Here is a 16,824-nt window from a genome sequence, read left to right as displayed (position 1 = left end):
GACTTGTAACTCCCCATGTTACACCACGATGAGCTGGATAGACATCTGGAGAAGAGTTTCTTACAAGACTCATTTCAGAGGTGCCTACCTTTCTGGTTTGCTTTTTTTTTATTGTTAATGTTAATTTCTGTTCTCGTTTCTTTGTGCAAGGCCACCAACAGTTTACAAGCATTTCATGTTTTTCTGAAGTTCAAGGAAAAAAAATGTTGCGATGGGATTGTCATGAGAAGAGAAAAGAAAGAAAATCCTAAAGGACATACTTCCATCAAATGAAAATCAAAAACACTTTACAGAATGAAGATTATTGTGCTACTTGCAGAACTCTGGGATTGATCAGTGTTGTCATGTTTTTGTTTTTATTTATGTTGGCAATGTTACTTTCATAGATTATCAAAGCCTGTATTTCTTTTTTTTTTTTTTTCTTTTTTTTTGGGAAAGCAAAAAAAAAATCCTTTTTTTTCTTTCTTTCTTTTTTTAAAAAAAAGAGAAAAGAAGACATAGTTGTTCACTATCTTGCACACACAAAAAAAGTGGATCATGTCTCAGGAAGGCAAGGGTTCCAGAGTACCAACTCCACGCCATTTTAATGTTTGTTTTTAGGGAAAGAGAATTACAGAAAAACATAAGCACTGAAGGTTATGGATTTCAGAAGAAAATACCTTTGTTTCTAAATCCGTAGCAGTTACATATTTACCAAATAATGAACTCTTAATGAACTTTAAAAAACGGAGTGCTTTATATATAAATCTCTATATTGAAATTGCTTTACATTTTAAACAAAATGATCAATGATTTTGATTGTTCAAAAGACGGTGAAAGAACATACGAATGCTGTATGTTTGAATCTTTATTGTATTTTCTTAACATGAGGTCCCTTCCTGTTGAAATCAGGACCATTGTGCATTACTATTTCTTTCCTCTTTGTCATTCTGTCTCCTGTGGCGGGTATTACATAATGAGAACTAAAAAAGGGGTTGGGGGCAGGGTTTCTTGTATCAATTTGATCAATTTAAAGAGAGAGAAAAAGCTGGTTTATACGGATCATGATCTATGCACAAGGGGGGTGGGGTTCTTAAATCCTCTGTGACCCATCTCTCATTGGGATTAGAAGGGTTCTTTTTTTGTGTCCTTTCATTGTGCTCATTTGCTCTGTTGTCTCCCTCCCCCACCGACCCCATCTTATTTCCCATTTTTTGTTTCTTACATACAGTACATCGCCATGCTGTGTATTCCTAAACCAATGAACGTCTCATTCTGAAGCACTGTGGGGGTTTTTTTGTAGCCCATGACTTTCAAGGTTGTCTGTGTGTGCGTGCGTGTGTGTGTGTAACTGGGATGAGTGTGAGTGGAGATACTGGGTTGCTTTTGCCTTTTGATTTTAAATGTTAAGGAAATTGTCTGTACTGAGATTTTAAGAAGTCAGTGGCTTTTAATGTTTTGTTTTCTCTCTCTCTCTCTCTCTCTCTCTCTCTTTTTCTCTCTCCTCATAGAATGTGATTGTTGACATGCACCGAAAAAAAAAAATGTTTTGAACTATGGAGCTTCTTTCAAACAATTAATAAATTGCATTTTTGTTCTTGGCTGTAATGAATTTGTTTTGGTCATTGTGTTGTGGCGGACATCACATGTCCTGTGGTGTTATGATGAAGACAGATAATGTGTTGTTACTAAAGCTTAATAACCGGTTACTTATCCAATAGCATGAAAAATGCTTTAGTAAAGTAGTGCGAGATGACACTTATTTAGCGAATTTGGATATATAATAATAACAAATAATAATAAAGATGCCCATGAGAAATTATCAGAAAGTATCTGACTTGTATTTATCCATATTTATTTAAAATTACATTAAAGAATATTTTCTCATTTTTCTTAAATCATTTAAACCAACTAGGTTAATTGAAGAACTTTTAACCCAATTTGATCATTTTATTCAAATAAATTAGGTTATACAATTCTTCTAACATTATTTTAGTACTTGTAATTAAATATATTTTTATAATATTTCTTGTCTGTGTATTGTCATTTGCAATTATGTTGCCATGGTTATTTATGCATTATATTAATTGAGAAGGTAGAATGTGTGTACTTTTTATTATTTGTCATATCTAGGACAGGTAACTAAAAAAATAAATAAAAAAAATACAAATGCTGTATTGTAAATGGGTCAGAATATCACATTAAAAGCTGCCATTTTTTATTCTTCTTATGCCTGATGCTGATGTCACATGATCTGTCCTTTTGGGGCATTTATGGTTTTCCCAGCATAGGCTTTGTTAGATTTGGAACAGATGTTTCAGGCTCTGGTGGACCGATCCGATGATGGTTTGCAATGCTTCCTTGCGCACTTGACATGTCTTCATAAATTGGAACCGTAGTTTGATGCTCTTGCTGAACACGTGGCTTTTTCTGAGGACAAGTAAGAATATTTTACCATTAAGAATGACAATCTTGCTTTTTACATGTTAAATGAAGTGTTCTGTGTGACCTTACATGTGTCAAAAATAGAGCGATGACTGTGAGTAGGAGCAGACTTGCTCCTCCTGAGATGGTATAGATGAGATGAGAATACATCCTACAGGAGCACGGCTCATCTGAATAAAACAATGGGAGTTTGTAGATGTGAGCTAACTTTTCCAGCTAAATTTTTTTTTTTTTTTTTTAAATTTCACCCTCTGACTTTTTTTTTTTTAATTAGATTTTTTTGAAGATAGTGAGGGAACATTAATTACAAAAAAAATAATGTACACTGTAACACTGTTTTTGCTGCAGTTTCAATAAATTGTCTTTTTTTGACTGGGAAAGTTCTGAGTTTATATATCGATCAGGCATATAATTGGTCCCCCTTTTGCTGCCAAAACAGCCCTGACCTGTCAAGGCATGGACTTCACTTGACCCCTGAAGGTGTGCTGTTGTATCTATCTGAAACCAAGATGTTGGCAGCAGATCATTTAAGTCCTGTAAGTTGTGAGGTGAGGCCTCCATGAATTGGGCTTGTTTGTTCAGCACATCCCACAGATGCTCGATTGGATTGAGATCAGGGGAACTTGAAGACCAAGTCAACACCTCAAATGCATGCTCTTTAAACCGTTCCTAAGCCATGTTTGCTTTGTGGCAGGGTGCATTATCCTGCTGAAAGAGGCCACAGCCACCAGGGTATACCGTTTCCATGAAAGGGTGTACATGGTTTGCAACAATGCTTAGGTAGATTGTACGTGTTAATATGACATCCACATGGAAAGCAGGAACCAAGGTTTCCAAACAGAACATTTCCAAAAGCATCACACTGCCTCCGCCGGCTTGCCTTCTTCCCATAGTGCATCTATGTGCCATGTGCTCCCCAGCTAAGTGACACACTTATGCACCCGGCCAGCCATGTGATGTAAAAGAAAACGTGGTTTCATCAGATCAGGCCACCTTCTTCCATTGCTCCGTGGTCCAGTTCTGATGCTCGCGTGTCTACTGTTGGCGCTTTCGTGGTGGGCAGGGGTCAGCATGGGCACCCTGACTGGTCTGCGTCTATGCAGCCCCATACGCAACAAACTGTGATGCACTGTCTATTCTGACACCTTTCTGTCAGAACCAACATTAATTTGAGCTACAGTAGCTCATCTGTTTGATCGGACCACATGGGCCAGCCTTCACTCCCGACGTGCATCAATGAGCCTTGGCCACCCATTACCCTGTCGCCAGTTCACCATTGTTACTTCTTTGGACCCCTTTTGATAGATACTGACCACTGCAGACCAGGAACACCCCACAAGAGCTGCAGTTTTGGAGATGACCAAGTTGTCTAGCCATCACAATTTGGCCCTTGTCAAACTTGCTCAAATCCTTATGCTTGCCCATTTTTCACATCAACTTTGAGGACAAAATGTTCACTTGCTGCCTAATATCTCCCACCCATTAAAGGTGCCGTGATGGCGATAATCAGTGTTATTCACTTCACCTGTCAGTAGTCATAATGGTATGCCTGAGCAGTGTATTTTTTTATAGTTACAGTTTTATAGGTTTTTTTCTAGCCTAGAAATCTAGACGCACCCTAGTGGCAGCAAATTTAATCTGCCCGCAAGTGTTAGGAACTCTCAATAGCCTTCTGAGCTGTATTCCTCACAATCTGGACGGGCCAATCACGTCGTGTAGAGTCGGCGGGCGGGGCCATAATGACGATGGCCGAGTTGCGTTTGCTTGCTTCTAGTAAACACTGGTGAACGGCAGCGGTCTTTCGAATCCGCTTTGACTGCGATTCTGTAAGACTTTGAGTTAAGCTTTTCTCTGAGAAAAGAACAAAGAACGGCACTGAAGTCATTCCTTAAAAGGGAAGATGTGTTCTGAGATTAGCCGACCGGATACGGTGAATGTTTAATCTATCAACAAGCTCTGTTTCACCTTCGTTGCTCTGGTTGGTGTAACTCTATCCTATCGCGTGCAGAGGGAGTTTGAAAGACAACCGTTTATCCCGCCCCTTGGATTGAGCCCTGTCAATGGTGAGTTTCCAGACCAAACATCTTGATGTGGGTCTGGCTTGTCAGGCTAGGTTTTTTCGGTACTTTTGATCAAATAAATGCTGATGGATTATTTTTTATTAACGAAAAAGAAAGATTTACCAACCTGCAGCATTCACAAGCAGAAAAAGGGCTGTTTTTGACAAAAGCTGATCTGATGGATTTCCTGAGAAATCACAGACATAAAGCCCAGTGTCTGTGCATCTTAAATCAGAAAGAGTCACATTAAATGCTGCTGTCTGATGAAAATTTGGCTGTCTGGAAATCTTGATGCGTCTCTCAATTTCTGGACCTGCTCTCATGCCATCTTCAGAGATGTTCAGCACACTTTCTGAATGAGCAAACCTTCGTCGCAGGTACAGAAGCGATGGATGTGGTTTACTTGATTGTGCAACACAAAATATGTCCACTGATTCACCCTCAAGCCTCTGGATGTAATGAAAATCTTGAGATGCTGAAAAGTGTTAATGAAAGGATTAAAATAACATATCATTGCATGCTTTTGCATTGTTGGCCATACAGTGGGGCAAAAAAGTTTTTAGTCAGCCCCCAATTGTGCAAGTTCTTCCACTTAAAAAGATGAGAGGTCTGTAATTTTCATCATACGTACACTTCAACTATGAGAGACAGAATGAGAGAACTCCAGAAAAACACATTGTCTGATTTTTAGGGGTTCAAGCACGAAGTGCTGAACACCTATTGTATTTGTGCTGATTTTTATTAGGGGTTCAAGCACGAAGTGCTGAAACCCTATTGTAATTGTATTGATTTTTATTATTATTATTATTATTATTATTATTATTATTATTCTTCTGCCGTAAAAGCGATCGTGCAGACCAAACCGTAAATGCTAGAGACTTCAAACTTTGTCAACAGGTAGTCCAAAAATCGAGGAGAGGTTATCAAATTATGAGCCAGATTGGCCCATAGGTGGCGCTATAGCAACCAAAAGCGCGAAAGGGCTCATAACTCCTAAACCGTTGCTCCTAAGGGTCAAGTGTCTTATATCATTGGAAAGCTGAGACCATGACGAACAAAACGTATATCTCCGATTTCATTTCCGTCATGAAAATTTGTCCGCCATTTTGAATTTTGTCGAAAATCTACTTTTGCGAACTAGTCCCTGGTTTTTTGACCAATCGGAACCAAACCAGTGCAGAAATGTTCTCTGGAGACTGAATATCAATATTCATTGAAAAAAAGTTGAAATTTCGATTCATGTTTGCTAAAGGGCGTCAAAATGGATGTTCAGGGCGGAGCCTATTTTACTAATAAGCCTATAACTCAAGAAGGAAATGAGATATCGTCACCAAACTTGGTACACATATTTATGGGCTCAGTCCTTGGTCACGATAAAAAGATCGCGACGATTGGCCACATGGTGGCGCTATAACATGAAAAAAACATAAAAAGGGGTATAACCACCTGACCGTTAGTCTTATTGACTTGAAAATGGGAAAGCAGTGTCTTGGCCCAAGACCCCATGTATGTCTATGAGAACATCGGCGTATCTCAAAAAACATGGCCGCTATCGGCCAATGAAGTTTGAGCACCTATAAGACAAGGTTAACGGAGGCTGATCGGAACAAAACTTGATGGGCATGTTTGACTCATGGCCCTAGAGGTCTGTAAGAATTTTGAAAGAAATCGGCCACTAGTTGGCGCTAAAGATTTGTATGGCTCTGTAATCACGTGGTGTGGCACCCATCCACAAAATATGCATATCATGTGATAGATCTCCTCATACTGAACAACTTTGCCTCTAGAACCATTGCTGTCAGTCAAGTCATTAATTCAATATTTGCAATTATGTTAAAAACTTACTTTTGCGAACTAGTCCCTGTTTTTTTGCCCAATCAGAACCAAACCAGTGCCAAAATGTTCTCTGTTGTCTGAAAATCAATATTCATTGAGAAAAAGTTGAAATTTCAATTTACGGTTGCTAAGGGGTGGAAAAAGAATGTTGTGGGAGGAGCCTATTTTACTAAAAAGGCTATAACTCAAGAAGGAAATGAGATATCTTCACCAAACTTGGAACACATGTGTATGGGCTCAATTATTGGTCTCGATAAAAAAATTGCGACGTTTGACCAGTTGGTGGCGCTATAATGTGAAAAAAACAACGACCGCTTGTCCGATTGACCTGAAAATTGATATGCAGTGTCTTGGCCCAAGTTACTATATAAGTCTATGAGGACATTGGTGTATCTCAAAAAACATGGCCGCCATCAGCCAATGAATTTTGAGCACCTATTAGATAGGGTTAACGGAGGTCGATCGGAACGAAACTCAGTGGACATGTTTGACTCATGGTCCTAGAGGTCTGTAAGAATTTTGAAAGAAATCGGCCACTAGTTGGCGCTAACCCAAAAGGGAAGCTCAAAAATTCACGAAAATTGTTGGGTATATGTGGCATGACATGCTGATGAAGCATGCAAAGTTTTAAAGAGATCGGACTATAGGTGGCGCTATAACTGTTAAAAAGCTTTAAAAACCATGCATTTCCTATGGTAAATTGCCTATATTGGCTGTGAATGGACTTTTCCATCTATTATTTCAGTGTTTAAAATCTTGCTAAATAAAACGTAATGTCTTTAATGCCTCAGTGCCTAAACGCCCTTAAATGCTTGAACCCCGCTCAAATGCTGCTTGCAGCTTTAATTATTATTATTATTATTATTATTATTATTATTATTCTGCCGTAAAACTCATCGTGCAGACCAAACCGTAAGGGCTAGAGACTTGAAACTTTGTCAATAGGTAGTCCAAAAATCGAGGAAAGGTTATCAAATTATGAGCCAGATTGGCCAATAGGTGGCGCTATAGCAATCAATTGTGCAAAAGGGCTCATAACTCCTAAACCGTTTGGTCCACACTCAAGTGTCTTATATCATTGGAAAGCGGAGACCTTGGCGAACAAAACGTATATCTCCGATTTCATTTCCGTCATGAAAATTTTTCCGCCATTTTGAATTTTGTCAAAAACCTACTTTTGCGAACTAGTCCCTGGTTTTTTGACATATCGGAACCAAACTAGTGCCAAAATGTTCGGTCTAGTCTGAATATCAATAATTATCAAAAAAAAGTTGAAATTTTGACTCATGAACGAATAGGGGCGTGGAAATGTACATTTAAGGCGGAGCCTATTTTACTAAAGAGGCTATAACTCCAGCAAGAAATGAGATATATTCACCAAACTTAGTACACATGTTTATGGGCTCAGTCTTTGGTCGCGATAAAAAAATCGCGACGATTGGCCACTTGGTGGCGCTATAACATGGAAAAAATACAAAAAGGGCTATAACCACGCGACCGCTAGTCCGATTGACTTGAAAATTGGTAAGCAGTGTCTTGGCCCAAGGTACCATGTCTGTCTATGAGAACATTGGCGTATCTCAAAAAACATGGCTGCCATCGGCCAATGAAATTTGAGCACCTATTAGACAGGGTTAACGGAGGTCGATCGGAACAAAACTCAGTGGGCATGTTTGACTCATGGTCCTAGAGGTCTGTAAGAATTTTGAAAGAAATCGGCCACTAGTTGGCGCTAACGAGTTTTATGGCTCTGCAATCACGTGGTGTTGCACACATCGGCAAAATATGCATATCATATGATAGATCTCCTCATGCTGAACAACTTTGCATCTAGAACCATTTTTGGCTATTAATTTGTTAAATAAATATTTGCAATAATGTTAAAAACCTACTTTTGCGAACTAGTCCCTGGTTTTTTGCCCAATCAGAACCAAACCAGTCTAGGACAATTCTCTGGACTCTCTAGATTAATAATTATCAAAAAAAAAGTTGATTTCTTGCATTTGGATGGCTATAACAGAGCCATTTAGAAAAGAGGTGTGGCAAAATACACTCAAAAGCCTATAAATCCTAAGGGGAAACTCAAAACTTCACAAAAATTGTTGGGTATATGTGGCATAACATGTTGAAGACACATGCAAAGTTTTATAGAGATCGGAGTATAGGGGGCGCTATAAGTGTTAAAAAGCTTTGAAAACCAAGTATTCCCTCTGGTGAATTGCTTGTAAATTGTATTTTCCATCTCTGTAATTGCATATATTGTGATAGATCTTCTCATACTGAACAACTTTGCCTCTATAACCAATACTGTCAATCAAATCTTTATTTAAATATTCACAATTATGTTAAAAACCTCGTTTTGCAAACTAGTCCTAGGTTTTTTGCCTGATAGGAACCAAACCACAGCAGTATGATTCTCTGCACTCTCCTGATCAATTCATATTTAGACTTTATAAAGTCACTATTATAATATTTAAAATCACATTTTGTCAGTTTATCACTTCATTTCACCTGATATCTCTCAAATTCATTCAGTGCTTAAAAGCCTTTCATGCAAAAGGTGTCAAATGCTTAAAAACCTTAAATGGCTTGAACCCCGCTAAATGCTGCTCGCAGCTTTAATTAAAGAATGTATTTGCAAATTATGGTGGAAAACAATCACCTACCAAAAGCAAGATTTCTGGCTCTCACAGACCTGTAACTTCTTCTTTAAGAGGCTCCTCTGTCCTCCACTTGTTACCTGTATTAATGACACCTGTTTGAACTCGTTATAAGTATAAAAGACACCTGTCCACAATCTCAAACAGTCATGCTGCGTCCCAATTCGCCTACTTATACTACGTCCAGGGGCGTGGGACTGGGGGGATAAAGGGTACTGAGTAACCAGGGCCCGAGGCAGGGGGGGGCCTTAGAAGTCAGTTTTCTATACATACACATACATGGTACGGGGGCCCAGCAAGATGGTTTGTACCCAGGGCCCAAAATTTGGTGCTACGCCCCTGACTACGTCCTTAAAAGTATGTACTCTTTTTGTGAAGAAAAAGTATATACTTTTAAGTGTGTAGCAGAAAAGTATGCAAGGTTCGGGACACACTACTTCGCCATTTCTGTTCCTTAGTTACGTGCATCTCGTCACCGTTTAACTGTCCTGTCAATCATCGTCAGATTCGTCACAATTCAAATCCTCCACATTCAGATTAATCTCCTACCCTATGGGAGAGAAATGTAGCTGTTCGTTGATCTGCCATTTGTTGGCCTTTAATGCAGAGACTGTCATCATGTGTTTGCAGTTTAAATATAATGATGCATTTAAAAGTTAATGGCCAAACATGTCATTATAAAAGTTCACAATGCTGCTGCCATAGACAGTAAAAGAAATGGACGGAGGGATCCCATTGCCTTCTACGGCGTTAAGTGATGTCAGTAAAGGAGCACTCACTTCCTGATGGCTGAGCGAACTGCCGCAGGCTCAGACTGAGCTTGACGACGTAGATGTGACGTGAGCCTCCTGTCTGACAGCTGTAGGTCTTCTAGTAGATGTGGAAAGTGAAATCTGAATCACGTTGTTTTAAATATTTTCTCCCGTTGCTTTTGGCTCACTATGGGCTTCTCCCCATTCTTCCCCCTTGACTTTATCAGACTTTATGTCTCCACGTCCCCCCGACTGACTCATAGACAGTAAAAGATTGCCTGCGAGCGTCTCCTCAGGTCTATACGGTAATTTCTCAACTGTGCGACAGAGTCGCGTTGGTTATGGCGCAATCGTTAGCCTATTTTTACAAAAACAGCTTCTGCGGGGCGACAGTGTAAGATACAAGGTAACGGAGCCTTTTATGCATTGGCGTGTTTCTTTAGAAATAATCAATGGACAAATGGAGTCTTTAAACGCCTCTGATGTAAAGTTATTCACTGTCAAAGTGACTCAAAAATGAATGGGAGTCAATGGGATGCTAACAGCAGGTGATGGCTTGGTTAGCAATGGCAGCCCCTAGGGGTGGAACGCTTTCCGAGCGCTAGATTACCCCCTTGGCTGCTGCAGGTGAAATATAATGTGGAACAGAATGGAAAGCACAGGATTGCAGGATATCAAAGGCAGTGAAGGATACATGTATGCTGCCTTCAAAAATCAATCAGATGAAGGTCTCTCAGGAAGTGTAGCTAAGATTCAGACATGCCTTGGTGCCTTCAAAAGTGTCCCCTGAAAGCAGCATTTGTTTCGGACACAGCCATAATCTTGGATCAAACATCCAGACAGTTTCTACGCAACATTTTATAAATGAGGCCCCAGAAAATCAGACAATGTGAATTTCTTTTCTTTTTTTCCCTCATTCTGTCTCTCATATAGTTGTAGTTGAAGTGTACCTATGATGAAAATTACAGGTCTCTCTCTCTCTCTCTCTCTCTCTCTCTCTCTCTCTCTCTCTCTCTCTCTCTCTCTCTCTCTCTCTCTCTCTCTCTCTCTCTCTCTCTCTCTCTCTCTCCCTCCCTCTCTCTCTCTCTCTCTCTCTCTCTCTCTCTCTCTCTCTCTCTCTCTCTCTCTCTCTCTCTCTTCTCTCTCTCTCTCTCTCTCTCTCTCTCTCTCTCTCAATTCAATTCAATTCAATTCAATTCAATTCAAATGTGCTTTATTGGCATGACAATTGTTTCAATGTATTGCCAAAGCATTAACATACATGTACATATACATACATACATAAAATAAAGAATATTATAAAATAAAATAAATAATAATAATAGTAATAAGTTGAACAATCTGTAAACATTTAGAATTCTAGGAACAATTTTGAATTCTGTGTGTGTGTGTGTGTGTGCGTGCGCATCACTGATTGGTCGACTCTTCCCTCTTTTTGTGACAGGCATTAATGTATCTTGCTGCTAGTAGGATACAATCTCTTTGTTCACCTAATACATGTAGAAGTTGCGTTTTATTGTTTGATTTTATGAAGTCAGGGCAAAGTATTTCGAATTTAGGATAGAATGTATTTCTGATTTGTTCATAGTTAGGGCAGCTGGTGAGGAAGTGTCTCTGTCTCCACTTCTCCAGCAGTGCAGTACGGGGCAGATGCGGCTCTCTCTGGGCAGCCAGTTCTGTCTGTATCTGCCCGTCTCTACGGCCAGTGTGTGATTGCTCAGTCTGTACCTCGTCATTCTTCTTCTGAGCTCACTGTCTTTCACTGCGCTCAGGTATTCTGCTGTTGTGTAGTTTCTGTTTAGGGCCAAATAACATTCCAGTTTACTTTGTTTTTGTGTTGTTTCAGTCCAATAGGTCAGGTAGTTTTCTTTTTGTGCTTTACTCATTTGTTGGGCCAGATTGTGTGGATGAGGGTGTCGGTGTCCTGAGGCTGATTATTGTTAGTCGTGTTAGTTTGTTTTTGCAGCCTCAGGACCAGCTGAATTAGGGGACTCTTCTCAGCGTTCACTTCATGGTTTTTAAGGGCTTTAAAATGGTAAGAGTTGGGGTCACTCATTTTTAGATGTTCCAAAATTTGATGGCTCGTTTCTCAATGTGGATTAGTAAAGGGTATTGGCCTAATTCGGCCCTGCATGCGTTGTTCGGCGTGTTCCTCTGTACTCTCAGGATACTCTTACAGAACTCAGCATGCAGGGTTTCTATTGGGTTTTTGTCCCATTTGTCAAATTCATGGTTTAGGAGAGGACCCCACACTTCACTGCCATATAGTGCAATAGGTTCTATGACGGATTGGAATATTTTGAGCCAGATTCTGATTGGTATTTCAAATTGGATTGATTTTTTGATGGCATAAAAAGCCCTTCTTGCTTTCTCTTTCAGTTCATTCACGGCCAAGCTGAAGTTTCCGTTTGTATTGAATTTCAACCCGAGGTATGTGTAGTTGGTGGCATGATCAATTTTGGTCATACCAAGGGTGAAATTGTGTTTCTTTCCCTGACATCTGGGTCTCTTTCCCTGACATCTGGGCCCAGGTCTGACAGAACTGATGCAGGATGTCCAGGTTCTGCTGTAGACCCTCTTCTGTTGGAGACAGCAGCACCAGGTCATCCGCGTACAGGAGGAACTTTATAGAGGAGTCATGTAGTGTGAGGCCAGGAGCTGCTGATTGCTCGAGGAGTTTCGCTAATTCATTGATGTAAATATTGAAGAGGGTCGGTGATAGTGGGCAGCCCTGTCTCACACCTCGCCCTTGAGTGAAGGACTCCGTTTGTTTATTGCCAATTTTAATTGAGCATTGATTGTTTGAGTACATTGTTTTAATTATGTTGTATGTTTTGCCCCCGATACCTGATTCTAGAAGTTTAGACAGAAGACCTTCATGCCAAATTGAATCAAAGGCCTTCTGGAAATCAACGAAGCAAGCAAAAATTTTAGTTTTGTTTTGATTAATGTGTTTGTCGATCAGGGTATGCAGGGTGAATATATGGTCTGATGTTCGGTAATTTGGTAAGAATCCAATCTGACTTTTGCTGAGGGCATTGTGCTCTGTGAGGAAGTGAACGAGTCTTGTGTTGATGATGCTGCAGAACATCTTCCCCAGGTTACTGCTCACACAGATGCCTCTGTAATTGTGCGGGTCTGATTTGTCTCCACTCTTAAATATGGGCGTTATGAGTCCTCTATTCCAGGTGTCAGGGAAATGACCAACACTCAGAACCAAGTTGAACAGTTTCATTATGGCTAATTTGAATTTGTGATTTGTGCTTTTAAGCATTTCATTTAGGATGCCGTCCGGTCCACTTGCCTTTTTTGTGGGCAGGGCCTGTATTTTATCTGTCAGCTCTTTTTCTGTGATTGGGTAATCTAATGGATTTTGATATTTGCCAATTATTTTTTCTATATGATTTAATTTTTCGAATATCTGTGTTTGTTCTATGGTCATGTTTAATTTGCTGTACAGTTTTTCAAAGTGATTTTTCCAGATGTCTCCGTCTTGTATAGTTGTTTGATCATGATTCTTTTTATTCAGGAGATTCCAGTTGTCCCAGAAACTGTTGGAATGGACAGATTCTTCAATAGTTCTGAGCTGATTCTGAATGTACTGTTCTTTCTTCTTTCTGAGTGTATTTTTATATTTTTTGAGCTCCTCACAATAATGAAGACGTAAATCTGAATCGTCTGGTTGTCTGTGCTTTTTGTTTGCCAGCTGTCTTAAATTTGTCTTTATTCTTTTACAATCCGAATCAAACCATTTTTCATTCTCTTGTTTTTGCTTATGAATTTTCTTAGAGGTTTTAAGATTAGATAGTGTTGCCAAATAATCAAATATGTAATTTATGTTTTCTACAGCCAGATTTACGCCATCTTCATTGTGAGGATAAATATTTTCATTAAAGTTGTCCATAAGCAAGCACACTTGGGGGTGGTCGAATGCGGTCAAGTATTTTTCAGTGCTGTTTTGGACCCATCTGTAGTTCTTTGTAATGTCATACAGCTTACTGGGTTGTGGATGTATGTTAGTATTTTCTGTCCTTTTTAGATACACAGTAATTTGGCTGTGGTCTGACAGGGGTGTTAGTGGTTTGACCGTGAATGCTCTGAAAGAGAATAGATCTAAATCTGTGATCATGTAGTCGACTGTTGAGCAACCATGAAATGAGCTGTAGGTGTATCTCCCCAGAGAATCCCCTCTCACCCTGCCATTGACGAGGTACAGACCGAGGCTTCGACAGAGCTCAAGGAGCACTCTCCCGTTCTTGTTTACCTGGGAGTCAGAGTTATTCCTATGGAAATCAACACTGTTTTGTTGAAAGCTCTGTCCAAATATATAATTATTCCCGTTGTCAGGGGTGTAGTCTCTCTCTCTCTCTCTCTCTCTCTCTCTCTCTCTATATATATATATATATATGCATAGTAGGTCAGCATTTGTACAAAGACAAGTAGGCCGATCAACAATCAACTAAAAATATTCATATAATATATATATATAATAAATTCTGCATACTTAAAATGTATAATTAAAATGTATGTTTAAATCACCCATTTTTTGTGGCATGTACAAAAGTCTGAAGAGACACCAATATTATAAATTAGCAAGCATTCATCTGAGGTTAATTTAATTAGGTAAATAAAATTTAAAATAAAATTTAAATAAAATATTTGAGATTAGGAGAAACGGCTTTTCAAGTAACCTGGAATGAAATGTAACAGCTCACAAAGAAAAAAAGAAAAGAAAAAAAACATTATTATGGTACCCATTCAGAGACATACCTGAAGTTTGCTCCAATAATATCCACATAAATAAGCAGGCTCTCATAGTGCACTTATTATATTTTTAATCCAAAAATCCATGACAAGTTTCATATCTCTCAAGTCGTTGATTCTGCACCATCTGCTGCTAGGACTGTTTCAGCACACTGATCTCAGCAAATCTCCACCCAAGCACAGGAAGTTCATTCAGCATCCTGTTGTGTTACTACTGAAATTACAGCGGTATAGAAATAAAAAATGTAAATGTTTCCATATTTGTGCCAAATGATTTCCTTCTGTGACAATTTATTTCCAGCACTGACATCGTCCATTATTAATTTAAAGCAGATTATTGTTTATTTAAATATCAGATTTCCTGGAAACATACCTTTTGTCTTCATGATTTTTCCCCCCCATTCTGTTCTCTCTTCCTTTTGATGTTTTAAAGAATACACTTGTTATTATTGTTCGGTTGTTTCTCTGTAATTGGTGCTACAAAGTATCAATTGCCTGCTATTTAAATTCTGTCATTAATTACTTACCCTAATGTCGTTCGACACCCATAAGACATCCGTTCATCTTCGGAACACAAATGAAGATATTTTTGTTGAAATCCAATGTCTCAGAAAGGCCTTCATTGACACTGATGTCGATGTCAACAATTTGACACGCAATCCGAATCCTGAATTGATACACTGCTTCATAACGTTCAAAACTTTGTTTTAAAATCGGCCCATCACTTTAAGTCGTTATTTAGGTTTTTTTGCGCAAAAAAACTATTCTCTTCGCTTCATAAAATGATTGCAGAGCCACTGTAGTGAGATGGGCTTTGTAACGACGTCTTTAGTGCCTTTATGGGTCTTGAGAGAGGAAATGACATTGGTGTCAATGAAGGCCTTTCTGAACCATCGGATTTCAACAAAAACATCTTTGTGTTCTGAAGATGAACAGAGGTCTTATGGGCGTCGAACGACATTAGGGTAACACAATTTTAATTTTTGTGTGAACTAACCCTTTAATTCTTTTCCCACCAAACTGAATTTTCCATTATTTGTAAGAAAACGCTTCCAGGTCAAAAACGGAAATTTCCGGGTTTCTGTGTTTTCACTGTTAGATCTTCTGAATGAGTACAGAATCTCCTGATTAAAACCATAGACTGTAAAACAAACCTGGACGTAGTGTCCATGACATCACCCATAAGATTCTGAAATGCAGTTTTGAAGTGCAAAATAGAGACGAGCTGGCTGTTGCCATCTTGGCAATGCATCACTGCACGTCACATCCGGATAATAGAACATGGGCAAAGAAGCGGGACATGGACGGAGCTGAGGTGATGTGATGGCTAACAGACAGCGGATAAATGGCTATCCACCTGTCAATTAAAGTGGCCACGCCCTTAATTATGCAGAACTTTAAGGCATGTTCTTAAGCAAGCTCTTAACCCAGTATACTCATCACGTCTATTGCGGTCTCAAAACTCTGGCCAGTTGATGATACCTAGAATATCGAAATCAACTGCAGGCGGTCAATCCTTTTCCTATTTAACAACTAAACTCTTCAGGAAGCAGACACTCGTCAGTTTAAATCTAGACTAAAAACGCATATCTTTACTATGGCATACAACTCTCTGTTTTTCCCGAGGTTTACCGTAGTCAGCTGGATCCAGGCCGTGTCCGGATCGGATGGTGGACCCTGCGCGCAGACATGACCAGCGCAGCCTGGAGTGTCTGCAGAGATGAATTGGTGCCTCCTCTGAATTTGCCTCACCAGCACGTCATTCTCAATAAACCTGTCTCCGGCACGACGACTCCGATCTGTCAAATAATCATATTCTTCTGTAATCGCCATGCCATCCTTAATAATCCTGTCTCTTGCGTGATACCCAGACATTTTTAATATGCCAATGTAATGATTTCTGACCTGTATGGTTGCCAGAATAATTATCATACTGTTTGTTAATAGGCCAGAGGAGAACTGGCACCCCGACTGAGTCTGGTTTCTCCCAAGGTTTATTTTTCTCCATCATGCCCTGATGGAGTTTTGGTTCCTTGCCACTGTCACCTTTGGCTTGGCTTGCTCAGTTGGGGACACTAAAATTATGATATAATAAAGTTAAGTTATTCAACTAAATATAGAAATAAAATGGATTAATTAGGTTTTATTTAATTCTATAAACTATAATACTGGTCTGCCAACATTTCTGCTATATGATAAATTAAGCTGATAACATTGTTTTCTCCAGAACAACTGTACAGCCGAATCAGATTTTGTTGCAATATTGTCCTGTTTAACACTGTGAAGCTGCTTTTAAACAAAATTGTCATTGTATAAGCGCTATATAAA

General features: G+C 39.3%; 1 long non-coding RNA gene across 2 annotated transcripts; it reads right to left on the bottom strand.

Moving 5' to 3' along the window:
- Positions 1–465: 465 nt before the first annotated feature.
- Positions 466–14,931, bottom strand: LOC137041464 (uncharacterized). 2 transcript variants are annotated; one of them, XR_010898097.1, is made up of 4 exons: positions 14,503–14,931; positions 4,612–4,959; positions 2,494–2,594; positions 466–2,409 (listed from the first exon to the last, which is right to left on the bottom strand). It is a non-coding gene; the product is annotated as an uncharacterized lncRNA (long non-coding RNA). The 2 variants fall into 2 exon arrangements; XR_010898098.1 differs by lacking the exon at positions 14,503–14,931 and adding an exon at positions 8,987–9,062.
- Positions 14,932–16,824: the final 1,893 nt, after the last annotated feature.

The sequence above is a fragment of the Pseudorasbora parva genome, chromosome 2 (assembly GCF_024679245.1).
Source record: "Pseudorasbora parva isolate DD20220531a chromosome 2, ASM2467924v1, whole genome shotgun sequence".
NCBI classification, from domain to species: domain Eukaryota; kingdom Metazoa; phylum Chordata; class Actinopteri; order Cypriniformes; family Gobionidae; genus Pseudorasbora; species Pseudorasbora parva.
The sequence above is the reverse complement of the archived record's forward strand: the minus strand, read 5'-3'. Positions and strand labels throughout refer to the sequence as shown.